General features: G+C 43.2%; 1 protein-coding gene across 1 annotated transcript in view; it reads left to right on the forward strand.

The window, feature by feature from the left end:
* The window catches only part of LOC309348086 (catenin delta-2-like), a 249,053-nt gene that overhangs the window by 22,745 nt on the left and 202,097 nt on the right, over window positions 1–24,211 (forward strand). The gene's annotated exons all lie outside the window — the stretch shown is intronic.

Here is a 24,211-nt window from a genome sequence, read left to right on the forward strand (position 1 = left end):
TAAATAAGAACTCTAGTAGTAGTTAAGCAGTGATGTAATTGTTTTACTAATCTGTGAAGTTTGCAATTTGTATATTCAATAAATAAGAGAAATAATAATAGTTCACATCTCTTCATTTTTGAAAAAGTCATAAATAAACCATTGCATTGGGAGTTTGTTGCCCTGACGGGTCTGTCTTCTCGCAGGTTGCCAGTGGAATCCATGGCAAAGTTGGTTTAGGTTTGTCTTCTGCCTCTTTAACATTTTCTTAGCAGGTGGGCTGGGGAGCTGTCTCTGTCAGTGAGTGGGCTTTCAGGTCTGGATCACTGGCCGAGCCATGCCAATCTTTGCAAAGCTGTAACCTCTAGAATTATTGGCCAGTCTTGGTCTATTCACTGCCTCTTTGTAGTTCTTTGCTCTAGTACTCCACTCCAAGCAAGCTTCATAGACAAACCAGGATCTGGGCATTGGAAGTTGCTTATACTGATTCATGCCATTGCTCCACCTAGCACAGCCTTGTTGATGAAGGCTACTGGTAGCTCTCCAAGGTTTTTAGATGGGGGTCTTTTCCCAGCCCTACCTGGAGATGTTGAGGCTTTCCTATGCCCACTCCAAACCCAAAGCTAATACTATACTCTTAATACAGACTTGCCCATCCTAGACAACTTCTGCCACCCACAAGTGTTGATTATGCTGATTGGGGGGAGCTCTCTATTTATGGACATAATAGCCCAATTTAGTCATTCTCTTTATATGGTTTATAAATGCACAGAGTAGGGGAGCAGGGGCTGCACCTCCTGACTCTCCTCCCCCTTTCCTGCATGTGGTGATGGACAGCATGGAAATACAGCGGAGGAAAATGTGTGAAGAGGGGTGTCTGCTGTGGGTTCATTCCATGATGTGGAACTTTGCATGATCAGAATTTCACATCACATGCATGTAAAGCATGTGTGAGTGCCTGGAGGCAGTTGGATGATGGATGGCGGCTAACAGATTGAGGTTGAATCCTGACAAGACAGAAGTACTGTTTTGGGGGGACAGGGGTTCGGTGGGTGTGGGGGACTCCCTGGTCCTGAATGGGGTAACTGTGCCCCTGAAGGACCAGGTACGCAGCCTGGGAGTCATTTTGGACTCACAGCTGTCCATGAAGGCGCAGGTTAATTCTGTGTCCAGGTCGGCTGTCTACCAGCTCCATCTGGTACACAGGCTGAGACCCTACCTGCCTGCGGACTGTCTTGTCAGAGTGGTGCATGCTCTAGTTATCTCCTGCTTGGACTACTGCAATGTGCTCTACATGGGGCTACCCTTGAAGGTGACCCGGAAACTGCAATTAATCCAGAATGTGGCAGCTAGCCTGGTGACTGGGAGTGGCCACAGGGACCACATAACACGGGTCCTGAGAGATCTGCATTGGCTCCCAGTACGTATCTGAGCACAATTCAAAGTGTTGGTGCTGACCTTTAAAGCCCTAAACGGCCTCAAAGGCCCAGTATACCTGAAGGAGCGTCTCCACCCCCATCGTTCAGCCCGGACACTGAGATCCAGCACCGAGGGCCTTCTGGCGGTTCCCTCATTGTGAGAAGTGAGGTTAGAGGGAACCAGACAGAGGGCCTTCTTGGTAGTGACGCCCACCCTGTGGAACGCCCTCCCTTCAGATGTGAAGGAAATAAGCAGCTATCTTCTCTTTAAAAGACATCTGAAGGAAGCCCTGTTTAGGGAAGTTTTTAATATTTAATGCTGTATTGTTTTTAACACTTGATTGGAAGCCGCCCAGAGTGGCTGGGGAAACTCAGCCAGATGGACGGGGTATAAATATATTATTATTATTATTATTATTATTATTATTATTATTATTATTATTAAGCATGTCCCCCTTTATAGGTGAGTGGATGGAAGAGCAGGGCTGGTGGTGGCTGTGAACCTGGCATCCCTCTCTTGAACAGTACCTCCTGAATTTCACTAACAGGCATCGTTATTTATCTCTCTCTTTTTAGCCTTACATAAAATTCAAATGATGCTTGGCAGTGGTAGCTTCAAGCTCCCACTGGCTACTGATAATGTTTCTTACTTGTTCAGGATGGATAAAACAATGCCGAACCAGTTTCACAGTGGAGAGACTGTTTTACTTTGCATGTTTAGCTATTTAAATGCACAATTGAAAACCAATGTAGTATGGGACACAATTGTGTTGCATGAGGAAATAAATAATAACAGAAGTTAAGTCTGGCATCTGGCATTTGGACCCTGCAGCTTTCCCTGCTGACAGCACATTAAAATCCACCTTCCTCCTTATAAAAAAAAAGGAGGAGTTAGGTTCACTGGCTGTTAATGTTTGGGAGGGCTATCACTTACTGTGCATTTCTTCGTAATATATTTCACACATCTTTGGCAAGGCATTCAGTCTGTTTGTGTCAGTATGAATTTACTTCCAAAACAATTATGCTGCAATTTATAGTCCACCTGTGCCATATGATGCAGAAAAAACTCAAAAAATGATTTGAACCAGACAATATAACATTGTTCGTTTCCTGCCCATGCTCTACTGTTTGAGGCAGTATGCCTCTTAATGCTAGTTGATTGGATTCCCAAGTGAATAAAGGTAAAGGTACCCCTGCCCGTACGGGCCAGTCTTGACAGACTCTGGGGTTGGTGCGCCCATCTCACTCAAGAGGCCGGGGGCCAGCGCTGTCCGGAGACACTTCCAGGTCACGTGGCCAGCGTGACAAAGCTGCATCTGGCGAGCCAGCGCAGCACACGGAACGCTGTTTACCTTCCCGCCAGTAAGCGGTCCCTATTTATCTACTTGCACCCGGGGGTGCTTTCGAACTGCTAGGTTGGCAGGCGCTGGGACCGAGCAGCGGGAGCGCACCCCGCCGCGGGGATTCGAACCGCCGACCTTTCGATCGGCAAGCCCTAGGAGCTGAGGCTTTTACCCACAGCGCCACCCGCGTCCCCTCCCAAGTGAATAGAGTGCTGTTAAACTCAGCTCAGGCTTGTGGGCTTAAAAAAATTTGCTTGGCTACTGTAATAACACAATTCAAGACTAGACAGGCCATTGACCCGATCCTATAACAGTGGACATTAGATAAAATGCCTTTGCTGTCCTATTGAAACAATGAAATGTTAATGCTGATTAAATACAGCTAACACTAACTCTAATCTAGGAGCTAGCATTTGGTATTTCCTGGGCCAAATCTAGCCTTCTGAAAGCTGAACCTAACCACCTCCACCCCCACATGCACACACAACGCGCGTGTGTGCGTACACACACACACAAGCAATTAAGGAGAAAGAAAGAAATTAATGGAGAAAACGATTGCTATGACACAGACCTTCCTATTTCTTTCCTTAAGAGTATGCCTCCAACAGAATTAATTGCTGTCCATGGTGCTAGTTTGTGCCTCTTAATACTGAGCTCTGCCATTCAAAGGGCTGCTATGTGTTAAGACAAAGTTCCCACAGCTTCTTCCTAATAAGAAATTCTGTGCGTTGTGTACATGTGGGCAGGAACCTGCTATATTTATGTGGTGAAACAGCTGTATGTTCATCACACACAATTTATTACAAGCACTTTCCTACTGTTCTGCAAGGAAGATTCCGCCTTCTCTGAAGGGGCTTTAAAAATTGTTGATTAGTTGTCCCCGTTGTGTATTTTAGCACAGGCTTGCAAATAATCACTAGTCTGGTCACCTGTGGTGAGTAAAAATGGCATTTAGGTAACCAGGCAGAAAAACTTTTTGTAAACAGTAAAATAAGTCGTGTGTCCCCCCCCCCCCACACACACTTTTTCAGGTCATTGCTGTTTCACATTTAACAATATCAGTATGTGAGAGATGGTGAACTATTAAAAAGGGGGGGGGACTTTGTTGGTTAACAGCCTTTGCAATCCTGTTTGCAAAGTTTTTGTTATATCTACTTTAACTGACAGTACAGATCTTTTGAGGTTGGCTGATTTTACTACATCATCATTATTAGCCCACACACTGATTTCAAGTTTAATTGAAAGCAAATGCTCTGTTTTGATATCCTCAACATTTGTTTTCAAAACAAGGATGCATCTCATTGGTTTTTATGTTGAGTTTAAATAATAGGATTCATAATTATGAACATAAACTTCTAATATGGGTAGAGAGGGAGATTTTTCAAAAGAAACATATTGTGTATGTGTATCTCACGTCCATCTTGGGTACCAACTTAGGCAGCTATTAGCAAATGGAACAAGGCAGTGACGGTTTTATGTAACATTTGACAGGGATAGTTGATTGTGTTTTGGCATCTTTCCTCCTTCCAAGTTGCACCTTGAAATGGAACTGTGGTTGTGTATACATTGCTGTCTTAAATCACAGATAGCTCATTCTCAACTTGGATCACAGCTGGTTATGGGGAAAATGCATCAAAATTCAGTGTTTTATATTTATAAAGTAACAAAGAAATACATATGGGATAGATATGGATTGTGGCTATCGTCAAACAAGCAGTGTGAGTACAGTGGGTGCAGAGTAAACAGGAGTGTGTCTATCTTCCATAGCATCATTCTGAGGGAGTTCCTGGGAAGAAATATTGACTACAGGGAGAGTTTCCTGCAAAACCCACTTCACCCACTTTCACTCCCTGCAAATGTGGGAAGACCATTTCATCTCCCTCCCACTTTGGAGGAAAGAATAAAGCTTTGTGTTGCATATGCTGAACACTTGACAGCTTTGTTTCTAGCCAGGTTACCGGGTTCTCCAATGACTGGGTGGGATTCACCCAAATAGCCCCAACAGCAGAAGCCCTGCACAATGACTTCTGCTTGTACAATAGGGCTTTACTGTCCTTCTCCATCACTCGCAAACTCTGCCCCCTGAAAGTGGCTTGGGGAGGTGCATTGGAGAACAGCTTGATATTGAATTCTACACGCTTGATGTTTTTCTTATTGGGTCCTGTTTAGAATCTATGACCTAGACTTTAGAGACTGGGATCCTCAGTTGCCCCACCATACAGATAAAGGGCAGAAGAAGGATCTCTTCCAATTGCCGTCTATACCATACCCAATGATCCCTCAACTCCTGGGAGCAGATTTGGGGGGGGGGGGGAGAGAGGATGCTGAGGACTGCAGAGAGAAGGGGGAGGCAGGGAAGCCCTGTTCCAGGAACATAAACTCTTTTCTAGTCGTGGAAGGAAAGTTATGATTCCAGCCATAGTGCAGTATTTGTGGCAAGCCTTCTGGTTACTTTCTTTCTGTGCTCACAAACCATGCTACTAGTAACTTAAACTTTAAACTATGTAATCTAATTTTTCTTGAAGTAGTTGTAAAACGAGGTTTGCATATTGGCACATATACCGTAATTTGAAAGGAATGGTTGTATGTTTTAACTTCCATTCTGATCCTAACTGCAATGAGCAAGAAATGAAGTTTAGATTATAGTTGTTTTTTAATGGGAAAATTGTACCCCCCATCTAAAGAAACCATATGAAACTCTTCTTCCTTTGGAAAAATAAAACTGTTCTTGTTGCAATAGGCATCCTTCTCTTTATATATATTCTGATGAGAACTGAAAGGAAGAATAAAGTTCTGAATAGCAAATTAGGTTGCTAACATTATTTTTTTATCAGCATGACCTGTGCCACGTAGATCTTTCTGTTACAGCATGCACATTTTAAAGTTGGAATTGGAACAGTAAGGCATAAATGATAATTACCAAAAGAAGAGCAAACCAGAAAGTTACATGTGGCATACCAAAGTATAAATCTAAAACGTAATTATTCACTTTGTGCTGGTTCCACTGTGCACACTCTGAAAGGTTTTATAGTTGCAGAACCTTATTTTAGCAGTTATTAAACCAAATTGGACACAAGGAAATACACTTCTCTATTTTAAGCTACTCCATGCAGAGTACATGCAATTAAGTGCTATAGTCCACTGGCAAACATGGGCAGAGAACCAAATCAACAAAATACCCAAGTTCATACCTCTATTTTAGCACACACACCCTTGGCTGGATAATTATCAATTTGATCTCAAACCCAGAATACTCACTAACTGCCCAATTATTTTCTGCTTTCACGTAATGATATTTGCTAATTTGTATAAACCTGGAATATCTCCTTGTGATTTGCATGTAAGAATTTCATTTATGCATTAGAAATATGACTAGGATACTTTGGCTAGGAAAATCAATATAAAAATAGTGGAAATCTGATTTTTTTAATTTTATGTATCTATATCTATAAATCTGTATCTATCTGTATCTGTGTAACCTACTGGAAACTAAAGGTTGTATCAAATAATCCTACTCAGAGTAGATCCATTGAAATTTATGGAGCTAATTTGGTCATGTCCATCAATTTTCATCAATTGACTGAAACCTGGCATGATTAATATACTTTGGGAGGGGCTCCTTTGCTTGCAAGCTTCCTCCACTTATGTGAAAAGAATGAAAGTTAACAGCCATTTTTAGATTCCCTATCAAGGTCAATGAGGCCAAATCGAGCAGATTTGGATCCCAAAAATGAATCAAATTGGAACAACACAGAGTGGATCCAAAACAAATTGGACTGCTTCTAAATGTCACTGAGGCAACAGGAACCTGTAGCCCTGCAGGTTTTGTTGAACTCCAGCTCCCATCAGCCCCAGCCATCATGGATGATAGTTAGAGGTGATGGGAATTGTAGTTCTCCAGCTGCTACAATACAGGTGCAAAATGGATCTTATGGCTGCACAACCCTACTGTGTACCAGAATTGATCAAATATAAGGTATGTTTTCTTGGAGAATGATATGTATATGCTTTTGAAAACAACCTTGGCCAGTACACCAAATGGAATACAGTATCTTCTAGTCAACATTCCTGAGTGTTTTTATTTTCATTTTTAATTTAAATTGGTTCTGACAGTCACAAAATGATTTGTACAGAATGAATATGAAAAATAGCTGAATTAACACAAATGCTTAATTAAGGTTTTGGGTTGTTCTTTTAATCTTGGAGGTATTCTCCCTCAAAATAGAATCCTGAACATATTTATAGACAGGAAGCCACAAATGTGCTATGTAAATTGAAAGACTAAGTTTGGGGGTTTAATAAGAAGAGCGAAAATATTATATGTGGTGTTCAGGTTTTTCAAATACAACAAGAAACCAACTTGGAAATACTCTACGTAGGTAGTGTCAAGTTTCTAAAATGCATAGGAACTAATTATTTTATTATTCTACTTTTTGGATAACCACCAATTTCATTTTACAAGTTGGTACTTCAGTCATAAAAGCAAGGATACTGGAAAATTCCACAGTGCTGAAATGGATAGTTAATCTGATTGGGCCCTCTAGAAATAAATCTATAGATCTCTTTGATATGGATGTCAGCATGGTTCAGATTAACCCTAATCCTTTAGAATGTATTTAGCCCCATCTTTCTTTTTTTTTCATTTTTACCCAATAAATTTACATTTGCTTTAATCCTGAATAAACCCATGCTTAGCTGAAATTAAGTTGTATTTCACCGAGTCCTTAAAAATCACTGGCTTTCTACGCTGCTTTGGATCAGACCACATCATATTTCTAGCACTGCTTTCTGATACGCTATCATACAAACTTTCAAAAAACAAATAATTTGACAAAGAAATAAAAAAATGGAAGATAATAACTACAATTATGGAAAAAGCAAACTTAATTGATCCCTAAAAGAGCAAGATGCAGTTGTATAAATCTGCAGTGCTGCCAGCACATTTTGAAAATAACATGGTAATATTTTATATTATGCTTTCAATACTTCAGTTGCATGTAATATGATATTTCTATACTGAACATATTTAATGCAGGTTGTTGTATTGGGTGGTATTTTTAGGCTAATTGTGCGGACATTTTTATTTTGTTTTTTACTGCCAAAATTTTTCCTTGGTGAAGTAAATGGATTTCTTTTGAATGCCCCAGGAATGTTCAAATTCTGTGTAGCTGTCTTTTTGTCCTTTCAGTGTCTGCCTTACAGCTGCTTTTGATCCCCATTGTTTATAGAAATGATCCCTCCATTAAATACGTTTGGAGGGCGATATACAGAAACAGTTAAAGAAATGTTAAATCTATTTATGGAACATTATAATTTGTGGAAAATTAGGTAATTCCTCTAATGGATGTATTATTGTGAATTCTTGAGTAAAATTAGAATTGCCAAGCATATCAGAAGAAAAATAAGATCTGCACTAGATGTTATTAAGCCTATTAAGACCTAGTCTGAAATGCCTGCACATGCTTGCTTGCGAGGAAGCCCCATTAAACAAAGAGACTGATATTCTTTTAAACAGTTTATATAGCACAAGCACTTTTGGCTGTGCAATGGAACTTCCTCTCCCTCTCCCTGTGTGCTCCCTAAATATGTTCTGAGGGTTCCCTCAACCCTTCAGAGCAGATTTTGGGGGTGCACAGGGAGAGTAGAGGGAGGGGAAGTTACATTGCACAGCCAAATGTATTTGCACTAGTGGAATTGTTTAGTTGGATACCAGCCAGTGGGGGTACTTCTGAATACGTAACAGGGCACCCATAATTCACACCAGCATTTTTTATCTATTTAGCCCCTTGATTTAAGAGGATAGGGTATGTGGTACTTAATGAAGAAGTTAAAACATATGTAATGCTTAAGGCTGGAAATGACCCATAATTAGTTGACTCTCAATGGCCTCTGTAATAATAATAATTTATAATTTTATTATTTATGCCCTGCCCATCTGGCTGGGTTTCCCCAGCCACTCTGGGCGGCTTACAGCATTTATTAAAAAAATAAAAAATCAAACATTAAAAACTTCCTGATACAGGGCTGCCTTCAGTTCTTTATCTCCTTGATATTTGAAGGGAGGGCATTCCACAAGGAGGGTGCCACTACTGAGAAGGCCCTCTGCTTGGTTCTCTGTATTCTCTCAGTGAATAGCCCATCACTACTGATATACAGCCTTTCAACATCAGTTTTGGCTAAGTGGCTTAATCAAAGTTTGTACCTGTTTGCATGTAAAAGTGTGTATAAATCTGTAGTAAAATGAAATACTAAAATGACCATTCATCCAGAATGGGAACACATGGCCAAATAATGCACTCTCAGCACTGAGATGGTTACATCAGTGGCTTCTTATCCAGCAAGTAACAACCACGTGGAAAAGAAGCTTTTTCCATGCATGAAACTAATACATAAATGGCTTTGCATGGCTCAGGCCTTATTTCAGTGACTATCTGGACAGTTTAAATCATGATTCTATTTGGTATGAGGATATAAAGACTAATAATAATAATGATAATGATAATTATTATTATTATTTATTTATACCCCGCCCATCTGGCTGGGTTTTCCCAGCCACTCTGGGTGGCTTCCAACAGAACACTAAAATACAATAACCTATTAAACATTAAAAGCTTCCCTAAACAGGGCTGCCTTTAGATGTCTTCTAAGAGTTTGGTAGTTATTTTTCTCTTTGACATCTGGTGGGAGGGTGTTCCACAGGGCAGGTGCCACTACCGAGAAGGCCCTCTGTCTGGTTCCCTGTAACGGCTTCTCACAGCAAGGGAACCGCCAGAAGGCCCTCGGTACTGGACCTCAGTGTATAAAGCTATACAAACTGTATGGGCGACATTGCACTAGTCAGTTGTGGTTAGTTTGTGTGCTTCTACCTCTGCCTGTTGAGAAGATAATCCTGCAGCTACATGTACCAACGGCACATCCATAAAAAGCCAGAAAATTGTGCAGGAAACATGGGGCCTGGAGCTCTCTGTTTGGCCCATAGGAATGACGCTAGGCAACATCCCTCTGTTCTGTGCCCCACTTAAGGGCTTTTCTTTGAACAGTGTTCTCGAACTGCAATAACATCTCTTCCAGTCAGGATGGCGAGATGTGGATAGGCAGACCATCTTTAGTTTTGCCTTGTTGGAATGTACAAATTCAAGATTTACATCTTTTCCTCTGGCCATTTTTGCATCCGGCCATGTCAATATTTTTCTTGGGAGCACGTGGAATTGGTGGGTGGGGCACCATCAAAAAGTGCTCATAGTGTTTATGCTAAGCCTGTTCCATTCTGGTTTCTGTATTAATTTGTAAATCATTTTTTAAATAATAATAATAATAATAATAATAATAATAATAATAATAAAGTTTAAAAGTTCTATTTTATCACAGAGCATGCATTTCAATACAGTCATACCTCAAGTTGCGTTTGCTTCACGTTGCGTTTTTTCAGGTTACGAACGAGGCAAACCAGGAAGCTACTTCCGGGTTCACAGCTTCGCGCATGCACAGGAGCGATCTGTGCGCTTTGTGCATGTGTAGGAGCACTCTATTGCATCACGTGCACGCGCAGGAGCGGTGCTCTACTTACGGACTTTTCGGGGTGTGAATGGCACCCCGGAATGGATCACATCCGCAAGTAGAGGTACCACTGTATATATTTCACCTCAATATACACATATCTAAATGTATTTTATCCTAAAATACATTTTCATGCATTTTGAAGTGAGGATCCAAGGATAATTATGTTCCAATCTGTGTATCAGCCTGGGAGGTGCAGATTAGGTCAGTTCTAAAAATGCAAAGCAAAGGAAGTTTTCCTCCATCCCTAACTACAGGAGGAGTCATGGATAAATGCTTCCATGTAACTGGGCCTTCTTTCCCTGTTGATAGATGTGCATTGCTGGCTCATATCTGTGGTTCATGAAACATTAAAAAAACAACAACAATGTGTTAGGTGGTAGAATTGTAAAGCTGGAATGGACCCATAGGGTCATCTAGTCAAGCTCCCTACAATCTCAACACATCCAATTTGAAACCACTCCAGACCCTGCTTAGCTTTGCAAATGTGCTACCCAATTGACTTGTCCTTGTAATTTACTGTTTCGCTTTATACATAGGAACAGGCAAACATGCATTAGGTTTCTGTGAGGATTGTTGCAAACATTCCAAGAAGATGATGGCTCAAATGGCTCCTTAAAGGTGCATCTGGGAATGGAATGATGCAGGCCATCCTCTTTTGTGCCATGAAGGCAAGGAATTTTAATCATGAATATATCACAGCAAGCACAAGCGCACTATGAGGCAACAGAATTTAAATTGAAGGGACCTGAAATGCAATTTGTTGTTTAGATAATGGAGTATGTTGTCATTAATAATACCAGCTAGAATGATTAACTTGTTTTCTTTCTATTGTAACAGAAGTTTTATAAATTAATATTTTAACATTTCAGTGTCACTTCTACTAAAACAAGCATAACAAATAATTAAGCTTTAGTTTTTGACAATCTAAGGAAGAAACAAGCGTTACAGAACTAAAATGATCTTGAAAAGTGTCTGGTGCCTTCAGAATGAAAAGCTAAGAAAGGCTGTTTTTATTTTCTTGCTGTAATCATAACCACCTGTGCTCGAGAAACTGCATGCTGAGAGGATAGCCTGCAGATGTAATAGATTAAATGTGATATTCCCTCTATACAAATGGATAGTTCAGTTGGTTAGAACATGGTGCTGGTAATGCCAAAGTTGCAGGTTCGATCTCCATATGGACAGCTGCTTATTCCTGAATTGCAGAAGGTTGGACTAGATGATCCTCAGGGTTCCTTCCAACTCTACAGTTCTATGAAACCAAATCCTGCTGAAGCATACTGCAGGAAAAATTATCCGCTTTTTACTACTTTATTTAGTGGCATCAATATACTTTTCATGTTAACTCCATGCTTTTGTATATGTGTGTGTGTACATCACTTGGTGGTAACTGTACATAGCATCTGACATTTCTCAAAAGAGATCAGGAAGAGAATGCCTTCCTTTTCCTCTTTGACTGCTACTATGCCAACAATTCACACCAGTGAACAACATCAACAGTTACCACTTAGAAAACAGTCCAGTCTGCACAACTTGGAAGTCAAGTGTACCCACCAGTCTCTTATTGTGACCTGCCAGATGTGCAATAATCCTTCATTGTTTTTTCAGTCCCCAACAGCAGCAGAACAGGATGTTGTCAGTGGATTGTGGTTGGATTGCTGAGTGCCAAGTAATGTAGGCTTAGTTTCGGCTATGCAGTGGGCAACTTGGGGGGAAGTTCTGCACACAGAAGTAGAGAGTGGGATGGGCAGGGGAACAGGCAAACATGGCTGACCATCACCTGTCCTGGCTTATGCATGTCAGCCAGTGGAGGGTGAATTTTGGAGCCAGCAGTTTAAGCTGGTAACCATGTCTTCCTGTCATGCTTCACCCTGCGACATGTTCACTGAGTTTCTCTTCCCACCCCATTGGACTATAGACATAGGCAACAAAATATCTGGTCTCTCTCTCTGTGGTTTTTCCACTTTTTAGTTGAACTGACTACAGAGTTTTTGGTTTGTCTGCTCTTTTGGAGAGGCTTCTGTTGTGATCTACACCTGCTTATTTTGGCAGTAGCTGGCAAGCAGCGTTCAAAATTCACCAGGCGCATTTTGCATCTGGCTATCGGCCACTTGCGACCAAGTGAAGATGCCCAGGCCCCAGGATGGCACCTGGCATCTCCACCATCTGGAGATGCATGCCTGGGGATCCTTTACATATCACTTGATTGCAAACCGCGAAACCAGAAGCCTTTCTACTTGGAATAATAGGAATGGAATTGCCTACAAAAGACGTTAGACTGTTTTTGTATGCCACAACTGCAGCAAGAATTTTACTTGCCAAAAATTGGAAATCACAGGAAATAACAACAGTGGAAGATTGGCAGATGAAGATGTTGGACTTTTTGGAGCTGGCCGACCTTACTGGAAGTATCCACAATCAGAAAGAGGAGGAATATCAAGAAGAATGGAAGAAATCTAAGGAATATCTAGCAAAATACTATAGTATAATATTAGTGGAATACTTGCAAGTATTAAATTTGGCTTAGGGTTAGTGTATGTTGAATTGTATGGAAATATGGATTGAGAATATTATGAAAAGTTAGTAATTTGAACAAGTTAATTTTATTAGAAAGTGGATATTGGAAAATTGCTAAAATGTGATTTAATGAAAATCACTTAGGAAGGATTTGACAAAGTCATTTAACAATGGAATTTAATTTGGATCTATGATTGGAAGATGTATGTTTGCTTTTTGTTTGTTTGTTGTTGTTTTTACATATGTTTTGTTTTTTGTATTTGTAATAAATTTGGAAAATTAATAAAACCAAAAACCCTACGCCGCAAAGTGGTTTACAAAAAGAATAATACAATGAAATTATTACTAAAAGCAATTAAAACACCCCAAAAATAAAACCAGCAATAAACCCAAAACACCAACAGCATTATTGATATCTGGGTAGACTTGATAAAAGGTGTGTCCATTCATCCAAGACAGTGTTGAAGAAAAAAATGAGATATTTACCACCAATACCTGGGTCTTCTTGAATGAAAAAACTTTTTATATAAAGCACACACAGCCATTTTTTTCCTGTTACTATATGAAATTCTGGTTTGTTGTTACTCAATTACAGTTATAATAGGCTCATCAAATCAATAAGAGAGAATTGAAACAGGGATATATTTCTATCAACATATTAGGAAAGTGGGATTTATGCTTGCAATCTAGCTGTGATAGCCCTTTATCCTATGAAGACTTTTTAATGTCTCTGAGTAACAGAGAGCAAGAGAGAGAGAGAGAGAGAGAGAGAGAGAGAGAGAGAGAGAGCTCTGTGTGTTGATTTCTCCAAACAGCTGTTTTATCAGCATCAGCAATTTTATTCTCACTTACAATCTGCTTTCCTTACACTGGAACATTGTAATTCTTTTTTGTGGCATGTTACAGCAAAGTACTTAAACCGGCAACATTTACTGGTATAATATAGAAATGTTAATTCCATTGTGGTGTTTGCTCTAATCAAATATTTCCTGCATGGCCAGCAGGGGGATAGTGCAAGGAGTGTACTCTGCAAGTTTTGACATTTTGAATTTATAAGTGGGGCCTGCAACAGAATGTTGCAGCATATTCCTAACCCTTGGCAGGTGTGCTTCAGTTCAGTACTCCAGACAGCCTGGAAAAGAAGCTTTGTAGCCAGGGCTGGTGCTATCATTAGGGCAACTAGGCAGCCATCTAGGGTGCAGATCTGAGAGGGGTGTAGCACTGACCTTTGAGGGGCACAGTTTTATGCAGATTTTAAAATACCTAACTGTTTTGTTAAAGAGAATCAGAGAAATAGAATCCAGTCATTAAAAAAAAAAAGAAGAAGAAGCCAGATAATTTGAGGATACAGATCTTTCTTATACCAGTTGCCAGTTATCACTGGCAGTTATATTTCTCCTTGGAGATTAACATCTCTGATACTGTACTATCCCTCCCTCCCTCTCTATAAAGAGATACAGATAAACTGGCAGAAGCTACAACCAGTGGGACAAAGAACACTAGCGTTCCTCCCAAATCAGGACATGTATTTTTCCTCTTTTAATGCTAAAACACCACAGAAGGCCAGTTACGTGCATCTGTTGGCCATTCCATTCTTATTTACAGTGAAGTGCAGAGCAGTTTAAGTGAAAACCTGGTTCCGTGTTGAACATCTGCTTCAAGGATATTAAGACACAAGATGCTATTGTGATAAAAAGGCCTAGTACTTGCGTAGGCCTTGTGGTATTGTGGTACCTGTTGTGTATTGAGTCAAAGGATTTTATATCTGTATTATTATTGTCTGTAATTGTATTAGGGTAAAGTAACTGCCTTTTGGTTCCAGAGGGTACAGCTACTATTGGTTCATTTAAGCTGATGTATTTGGATCCTCTATCTTATTGGTTGCCTCCAAAAGGCAGGACTGTGATTGCCTGATATTGCTCCCTCCAAAATGTATCCCTTCTAGCTAGTTCCCTGTCCCTATAAATGTAGCTCTCCCCTCCTCAGGTTTTAGTCTTGTTGCTTTTAATAAAGAAGTGTTACTAGAGAACTGTCTCCAGCATATTATGTCAAGAGAGCTGAAATCACAAACCCCACGTCACAACAACTGGCGACGAGGATGGGATCCGGAATGCTGAGGAGCGGTTAAACGCAGCCCTGCCTCAGAGTCCGGATTGTAGCTAAGAACAAGACTCACTGGCCGGCTGAGAAGACGACCCTGCCCACAGGACAATGGAGAGTCCAAGGGTATTGGAGCCCTTCCAGCCATCAGAGCCCCACACGTGGGAAGACTACGTCGAACGCTTCGAGTTCTTCGCAGTGGCTCAAGGGATCACCGATGCCAGCAAAAGAAGGGCCACATTCCTGAGCTACTGTGGGCCTGAGACCTTCAAGCTGGCCAAGGCATTGCTTGCCCCAGCGAAGCTAAGTGAGACATCTCTCAAAGATATTCTTGCCTGTCTAACAAGCCATTTAGCGCCTACTGAGACCAAGATGGCCCGGCGGATGGAGTTTCATAAGAGGCAGCAGCGTGCTGGGGAGTCTGTATCTGCCTTTCTAGCTGAACTGCGGAAGCTCGCTCAGCACTGCGACTTCCAAGATCTGGAAGAGACTCTCCTGGATCGGTTTGTCGGTGGTCTGAGCAGCAAGAAAGCCAGAAGACGCATCGTGGCTAAAGAAGAGGTTACCCTTGCTTCAGCCTTGAAGGAGGCCACCGCCACGGAGAATTATGAAAGAGAGGAGCTTGATGCCAGTCGCAGGGCCCCTAAGCCACAGATAGAAGTTGTGCATGCCATGGATGAGCTAGAGGCTACTCCGAGCCAGAGCCCAGTCCGTGGGGTCGAGTCAGTGCGTCAGGCCTGCACAGTGCACAAAGATCACCGAGGCAGGTGCCCTGGTTGTGGCGGAAACCATGAGTGGAAGAGTTGTCGTTTCTGGGATGCTATGTGCCGGACGTGCGGAAAGACAGGTCACATCGCCAGGGTCTGTAGATCGGCGGCGTTGGGAGCGACAGGAGCACCTAGACTGGAGCATCGCAGATCGCCCACAGCAAACCATGTTCTAAAGGACTGCCTCTACGTAACGGAGATCAACGGGAGGGTCGTGCAGTTTCCAGCGCAAGGCAAGGCACACGTCAAGGTGAAGATTGAGGGTCAGCTGTGCGACATGGAGGTGGACTCCGGATCTGGATTCACTATAGTGTTGGACCAGACCGCGAGGACATTCTTCCCCAGGGGTAAGTTGCCCCCTCTGGAGCCCTTCCCGGCAACTTTGCAGTCATACTCAGCGGGCCGCATCCATTTCATGGGAATGTGTGCCGTGAGAGTACAGTTCCGGGACAAACAGGCGGTACCGAAACTGATGATTGCGAAGGGCAGTCGCCCCAGTCTCCTGGGCACTGACTGGTCCCCCGCCCTGGGACTGAGTATATCAGGGCTTAATTCAATCCAAACCTGCCCTGAGATGAGCGAGGCATTATGCAAAGAATTTGCTGGTCTCTTTAATGGAAAACTGGGTTGTTATAAAGGGCCCCCAGTTGACTTCAAATTGGACCCTGGGGTGGCCCCAATCCGACTCAAACCAAGGCGAGTGCCATTTGCACTGCAACCCAAGATTGAAGCAGAGCTGGATAAATTGGTCAAGCAGGGAGTTCTCTCACCCGTGGACTCCGCTAAGTGGGAGACTCCAATCGTCACGCCCCTTAAAGCAAATGGGGAAGTCAGGATCTGTGCTGATTACAAATGTACTATCAATAAGGCACTCAGGGGAAACTCATACCCCATTCCAGTCATATCACATCTGTTGGCTAAACTGGCTGGGGGCAAGGTGTTCGCCAAAATTGACCTGGCACAAGCTTACCAACAGCTGCCAGTAACCCCACAATCAGCGGAAGCACAGACTATTGTCACACATAAGGGGGCGTTCAGAGTTAACAGATTACAATTTGGAGTTTGTGTGGCCCCAGGGATTTTTCAAGGGCTCATGGAACGCCTGTTAAGAGGTCTGCCGGGGGTCTTGCCATTTTTTGATGACGTTTTGATTGCTGGAAAAGACCCACAGGAACTGGTTGCGCGTGTCCGTGCAGTGTTGCTCAAGTTCAAGGAGGCGGGGTTGCAACTAAAAAAGGAAAAATGCAGTTTTGGGGTGCCAACTGTGGAATTCTTGGGGTTTAAAATTGATGCATCAGGCATCCACCCCACAGATGCTAAGGTTAAGGCCATCATTGAGGCACCACGACCACAGAACAAGACAGAGTTGCAGTCATTCCTGGGACTTATTAACTTTTATCATTCGTTCTTACCCCAGAAAGCTTCGGTAGCTGAACCATTACATAGACTGTTGCAGAAAAAGAATGTGTGGCGATGGGGGCAGGAGCAGCAGAAGGCTTTTGACTCCTTGCGAGGAATGCTGAGTAGCAAGAGCGTCCTTGCTCATTATGATGAATCGAAGCCGCTGGTCCTGGCATGTGATGCCTCTCAATACGGCCTGGGGGCGGTGCTGAGTCATAGGGAACCGGATGGGTCGGAAAAGTCCATCTCTTTCTATTCCCGTACGTTGTCGCCCACGGAGCGCAACTATGCTCAAATTGACAAAGAGGCGCTTGCAATTGTGGCAGGAATCAAAAAGTTCCATGATTATGTGTACGGTCGCCATTTCTCCATTGAAACGGACCACAAACCACTGTTGGGGTTGTTCAACCCGAACAAACAAACGCCACAAATTCTCTCCCCCAGAATGTTGCGTGGGTCTATATTCCTGAACGGGTTCCAGTACACCTTGACCCATGTGCCGGGGAAACGGTTGTGCCATGCTGATGCACTGAGTCGATTGCCCCTTCCTGGCAGGAGCAATGAGGATCCTGCTCCAGCGGAGCACATAATGATTCTGGAAACACTTCCGGGGGCTCCTGTAACGGCTACTGATATTGCTGAGAAAACGAGGAAAGTGTTGGTTTCTGCTTTCTTCACTGTGCAGCGAAGTGCTTGTCACGAGACAGGTGTTTACATTCCACAGTCTGTGCTGTTGGGTTTTCCCATGGGAAAGGAGACTGGATGTGACGTACACTGGTTTCCTGTTTTTCTCAGTTCTCTCCGTGTTTCAGAGGAGAGAGGATGCTTTCTCTGCTCTCGGAGAAGCAAGATGCTTTTCTGTAATCTACCAGCTTTGAAGTGTAAATAAAATAATGTAAAGTATGTGGCACGTACTCCTCATCATTCCACTGTGCTCAGGACTCTGCAAAATCAACAGAAAGATGCTGTTCTCTCCCGTGTGCTCACTTGGGTGGGGAGGGGGTGGCCAGGTGGTCCGCATGAAGACAAATTCAGGCCTTATGCAACAAGGCAGCACGAGTTATCCATGCATAAGGGTTGTCTCCTGTGGGGAGATAGGGTGATCATCCCAGCACCACTGAGAAACAGGGTTCTTGAGACGCTTCACATGGGACACCCGGGAATGGTCGGGATGAAGTCGCTAGCCCGATGTTATGTGTGGTGGCCTGGAATGGACCAGAACATAGAGCAATGGGTACGAACATGCAAGGCATGCCAAGAGGTGCGGCCAGAAGTGGCCAGAGCACCAGTTCACTGGTGGGAGCAGTCCAGATCTCCCTGGAGCCGGCTGCACTTAGATTTTGCTGGGCCATTCCAGGGGAAGGTCTTTTTGGTTATCGTCGATGCATATTCCAAATGGTTAGAAGTGGCGATGGTTCCTAGCATGGCATCAGCTGCCGTAATCAAGGTGTTGAGGCAGCTGTTTGCAACCCACGGGTTACCTGAGACCATTGTATCAGATAATGGGGCAGCTTTTGTATCCCAAGAATTCAGGGCATTCTTGGCTGATAACTTCATAAGGGTGGTCACATCCGCGCCCTTTCACCCATCCTCCAATGGGCAGGCGGAGCGCATGGTAAGAACAGCCAAAGAATCCATTGCGCGCTTAATGGAGGGTAACTGGTCAGCTCGCATCGCACGAATATTATTTTTGCAGCATGCGACGCCGTGTACTGCGACGGGCAAGTCGCCAGCTGAGCTGCTCTTGGGTAGAAGATTGGTAACGGTGTTGGATTATGTCCACCCGGATAAAATGCCAAACCGTAATTCAAGAGCAAACCCCCAGGCTGAGACTGATACAACAAGGTAATTCGCCCCTGAAGATCTGGTCTGGGTGAGGAACTATTCACGAGGTTCGCGGTGGGTGGCTGGTGTGGTCACCCGGGCTAGTGGACCTGTGTCCTATTATGTGACCTTGGAAAATGGGCAAGTTTGGAAGAGACATATAGATCAGCTGAGGCGCCGGGTGCTCAGCAGGGAGGAGTCTGATAATTCATCCCTGGCTAACGACGCAGAGCTGCAAGACCAGAGTGAAAATGGCCCAGAGGTGCAATCACCAGGGGCTTCAGCAAATGAACCAGGGTCTGCTAGTCCTCAGGATGACGAGGTACAGGTAGGGGACCCTGAGATGTCTGGGACTCCATCTGTTCCTGACGAAACCCCTATAGCAACCCCCCTACCACAGGTGACACCCAATCCAGAACCGGCAACACCTGTTGTCAGGAGATCAAGTAGAAGTTGTAGGACCCCACAGTACCTGAGAGATTACGTCTGCTGTGCTCACTGGGGGGGGAGGGGTGTTGTGTATTGAGTCAAAGGATTTTATATCTGTATTATTATTGTCTGTAATTGCATTAGGGTAAAGTAACTGCCTTTTGGTTCCAGAGGGTACAGCTACTATTGGTTCATTTAAGCTGATGTATTTGGATCCTCTGTCTTATTGGTTGCCTCCAAAAGGCAGGACTGTGATTGCCTGATATTGCTTCCTCCAAAATGTATCCCTTCTAGCTAGTTCCCTGTCCCTATAAATGTAGCTCTCCCCTCCTCAGGTTTTAGTCTTGTTGCTTTTAATAAAGAAGTGTTACTAGAGAACTGTCTCCAGCATATTGTGTCAAGAGAGCTGAAATCACAAACCCCACATCACAACAGTACCCCCCCCCCCAGTTCAGTCTAATGGAACAAGTGATCTCCTACAGGTAGCACTTACGTGCCTTTCAGTATGCTGACTGAATATTCCTTAACCGGTTGTGACTTTTATCTGATGGATGACAAACCTCTCCACAGAAGAGTGGGTGGGTGGGAAGCAGAAGTCAGAATACGTTCCTCAGTTGTGTGTCCTCAAAGGTGTATTTCATTGTTATGTACTGAGTTGAATAGGATCCAAAAAGCAGCAATCTGATTGGTCCTAGAACAATAGGATTCAGAATGCAGCAGTCTGATTGGTCCTAGAACAATGCAGCAGTATGATTGGTCTGCAGGAGCCACCCAATCCAGCTCCAGGTGGAAGTGAATCCGCAACCTGATTGGCCTACAGGAGAATCCCAGAAGTAGCCAATCATGTGCGACCCATTGTGTAAATAATGTATATAAAGAAGGTATTTTGGCAGAACTTTCATTCCTCAGCACTATGAGCTAAATAAAGAGCATGAAATCCACACTCGACTCCGAATATATTTCATTCATGATGTCTGGAATAATAATGTCAGGGAATGGTCTGGATCAGAGGATTGGGGAATGCATTCTCAGGCACCGAAGCTTCTCTCTGATGAGGAGCTGGAGGGGGAAGATTCACCCCTCCTTGTCTCCAGCAGTTTCAGAAGCAGGGAGAGACCAAGACACAGAACAGATTAGACAAGAGTTGCCTAGCTACAGGATAATGGACAGATAACCAGGAGGGAGGGAACAACCAGCAGAGACATCATTAGAGAGTGTGAAAGACCCTCCCTCCCCAAGGACTAGGAGATCTACCTGTATTAGGGAACAAAGAACACAGAAAGGAGGAGGGACTTCCTGTTGGTGCCCAGAATGTTGTGGGAGACAGAAGGGGGAGGATTTAGAGTACACTGATACCTTGTGTTACGTACTTAATCCATTCCAGAGGTCCGTTCGTAACCAGAAACCACTCGTAACATGAGGCGCGCTTTCATTAATGATGCCCCTGCTGCTGCCAGAGCGACTTCCGCTCACATTCTGGGGCAAAGTTCGCAACAAGGGGCATCTACTTCCGGGTTAGCAGAGCGCGCAACCTGAAACATTCGTGGGGGGGCCAGTACGTAACACGAGGTACCACTGTAACCAACTGCTCTTTGTGGAGGGATGTGGATTTTTGCTTGCAACCAGATAACTGAATAAAAAGGACTATAAATATAAACTGCTCATTAATTTTTTTCTTTGAAGTTACTGAAGGGAGGGGAGGACTCTCCATGCCTGACAAATATAGTCATTTGCTAAGTGGAAGGAACTGTACACTGTCAGAATTTCCATGCCAAATTTTATATAAAGCATATAACAAAAGGTGGGTGGAGGACCCTTTACTCAAATCCACCATCACACTGCAAGGTTCCTGCAGCAGCGGGCCTTGAGGTCTCAAATTTCAGCAGAACCTCGTGCAACACCAGAATTCGGCATCCCCCATCTCTTACACTCCATTCTGTCATAGTTGCAGTGTCCCCAAGGCTCCACGCCAAGTGCAGCTGAACTGGTTGGGCTCCCCTAAATCCACCTCTGATTCCTCTCTGGTCTTTTGCATCTTCTCTCCTTCCAGTCTTGCAATACATCCTAAAAAAATTGCTGGGAACACAGAAGAAAATATAAATTTGCAGCTTTCTTAAAAGGGAAATGCCGATACAGGAAGTGAAATACTGTAAATGTGAATGGATGGGTTTGTGTGAGAGACAATTAATGGATGATGAGGGGGACAAAGACCAGAAGAGAAAAATGAAATGTCAGTGAGAGCAGGGGAGAATTGAGGAGTGTGTTGATGGATAGATGACTGTAAATGGGATGTGTATCTGGATTTGGCCATGGTATATTGTACACCGCCCTGAGATCTTTATTATTATTATTATTATTATTATTATTATTATTATTATTATTATTATTATTATTAGCTGCCAGTCTGACTGGGTTGCCCAAGCCATTCTGGGTGGCTTCCAACAAAATATTAAAAACACAATAAAACATCAACCATTAAAAAACAAGGCTGCCTTCAGATGATATAGGGTGATATATAAACTGAATAAATAATAAGATGTTTTTTTTTTCTTTTTTTTTCGATGTGACTTCCGAAAGACTAATCTAGGCTGCATTTTTTGTTCATTAGAGATGTCCAACAATAGGCAGAGGGCAAGAACAGTTTACATTTATGATCCCCCCCAAAGTAAAAAATGACAGCGCAGGTTGAAAGCGCAGGTTACAGCAGCTGAAGCACTGAACAAGTGGAACACATGAAAGATCTTTTGCTGGAGCCCTGAAGATCAAGATTGGCCTATAACAATTACACTCTCTAGGAAAGCCTTTTGCTTCATTAAACCAGAATAATCTAATCTACTCTCTTGGCATCCTTCCAAGGACACAGATGTCAGCCCAGAAAGAAGTGTTGTTGTTGGTCCTGAGAAACCTTGAAATATGTTGTTTTGTCTCCATAGCCAAGCTTTTCCTCCCTGGATTTGATTTGCTACAAAAATGTAGAAAACAGTTTATCTAATGGACTAACAGAAGTAGGTTCTGGTACGCTCTGTGTCTTTTAGAAAAGCAGTTTTTGGAGATGACTACTAAGAATGGGGAAGCAGTAGGAGGGGAGGTACTTAACCCTTTTGGTACTATAAACTACATTCTTAAAACAATTCTATCCCCCTATGTTTTAAATCCTTAAGGAGTATTCTTTTCACAAAAGCTACATGTGGAATAGAAGTGTGGTGGAGCCGGCACAGGAGAGCACAGCTCTTGGGTTTTTTTTCAGAGCAGCAACAACGGTGTTCCTGCTGCTGGAGCACCGGGATAATCGACCGATCCTTGCTTTGACCAATGAACATAAACGTTCAGGTTCTCCAGTTGGGTTTCTACTTCAATTTTAAGTCATGGCACTTCTTTGCAAGGGTGTTTACATTTCTAAAGCTTCATGTTACATTTCAGCTGCTTTGTTGAAGTTTGATACGTCCTGCAAGTTGAACTTGTGCAGTCAGAGGTAACCCAGTGAAGGCTATCCCATTAGGACAAATGGCGTACAACCTCACCCAGCCATCAGCCAACCCCCACCAGCCTACTTTTCAATTTACAACCAGTTGTACTGCCCACCAGTGGTCACCCAACTGTGGCTACCAACCAAGCAGCAGCAGGTTCTTTGGATCTCAGTAAACGGAGGGCAACAAACTTGTAGGCAGCAGAAGCAAGCTTTATTAACTACTATTTTAATAAGCAAAGAAGCAGCAACAGGTGATATATACAAAGTAAAGATAATTGTTGTTGTTGTTTAGTCGTTTAGTCGTGTCCGACTCTTCATGACCCCATGGACCAGAGCACACCAGGCACTCCTGTCTTCCACTGCCTCCCCCAGTTTGGTCAAACTGATTCTGGTAGCTTTGAGAACACTATCCAACCATCTCATCCTCTGTCGTCCCCTTCTCCTTGTGCCTCCCATCTTTCCCAACATCAGGGTCTTTTCCAGGGAGTCTTCTCTACTCATGAGGTAGACAAAATATTAGAGTCTCAGCTTCAGGACCTGTCCTTCCAGTGAGCATTCAGGGCTGATTTCATTAAGAATTGAGAGGTTTGATCTTCTTGCAGTCCATGGGACTCTCAAGAGTCTCCTCCAGCACCATAATTCAAAAGCATCAATTCTTCGGCAATCACCCTTCTTTATGGTCCAGCTCTCACTTAAAGGCTATTAAAGAATACTTAAAGATAAAGTTGTGAAGCTAGCTCAGCCACATGACATTTCTGCCAGGGAGATTTCAGAAACTGGTGATGGCACCCCTCTTCCTCAGGCCAAAATATGTTTGGCACTTTACCTGGGCAGTCCAAACTGGAACCATGATGGATTGCTGGAGCTGGGGCCTTATATAGCATTTGCAGTGGCCCTGTGCCAGGATTACATAGTCTTTGATGCCAGGTATTCATGTTGTCATCCCCTTTTCCCATCTAATTCTAAGGGCACCTCCTTAAGAGTTCGCACTTTTAAGTCAGTGCATGATGTGGCTCAGGGCAAGGTCGGCCTTCGCTTGTGTTCCTCCTTTACCTCCGCAGTTGGCTCTGAGCAAGGTGGCTCCCTTCTTTCAATGTAGCTGTAGCTTCTATATCCATAGAAGCTACAGCTACATTGAAAACAGGAGCACCATCTAGGCAACGGCAGAAGCAGCTAACTTAGTCTCCGTGTTGCACAACTCAGCAGGGAGTTGGCCCCAAGTGAAGTGTGACCAGGAAGGAGGTCTTCTTGGTGGTAGCAAGCCAGCCGTGGAACACCCTCCCCAGGGTGATTTCTCTGGGGGTTTTTAATGGTCATTAGTCATTAGTCACACTGTAAAACAAATTTTAATTATTTCTTTTGGAAATGTTTATGCTATCATTTGTTGTTTTGTGATAATGGTAT

Source organism: Podarcis erhardii (assembly GCF_964252035.2).
Source record: "Podarcis erhardii genome assembly, chromosome: 8".
Lineage (NCBI taxonomy): Eukaryota > Metazoa > Chordata > Lepidosauria > Squamata > Lacertidae > Podarcis > Podarcis erhardii.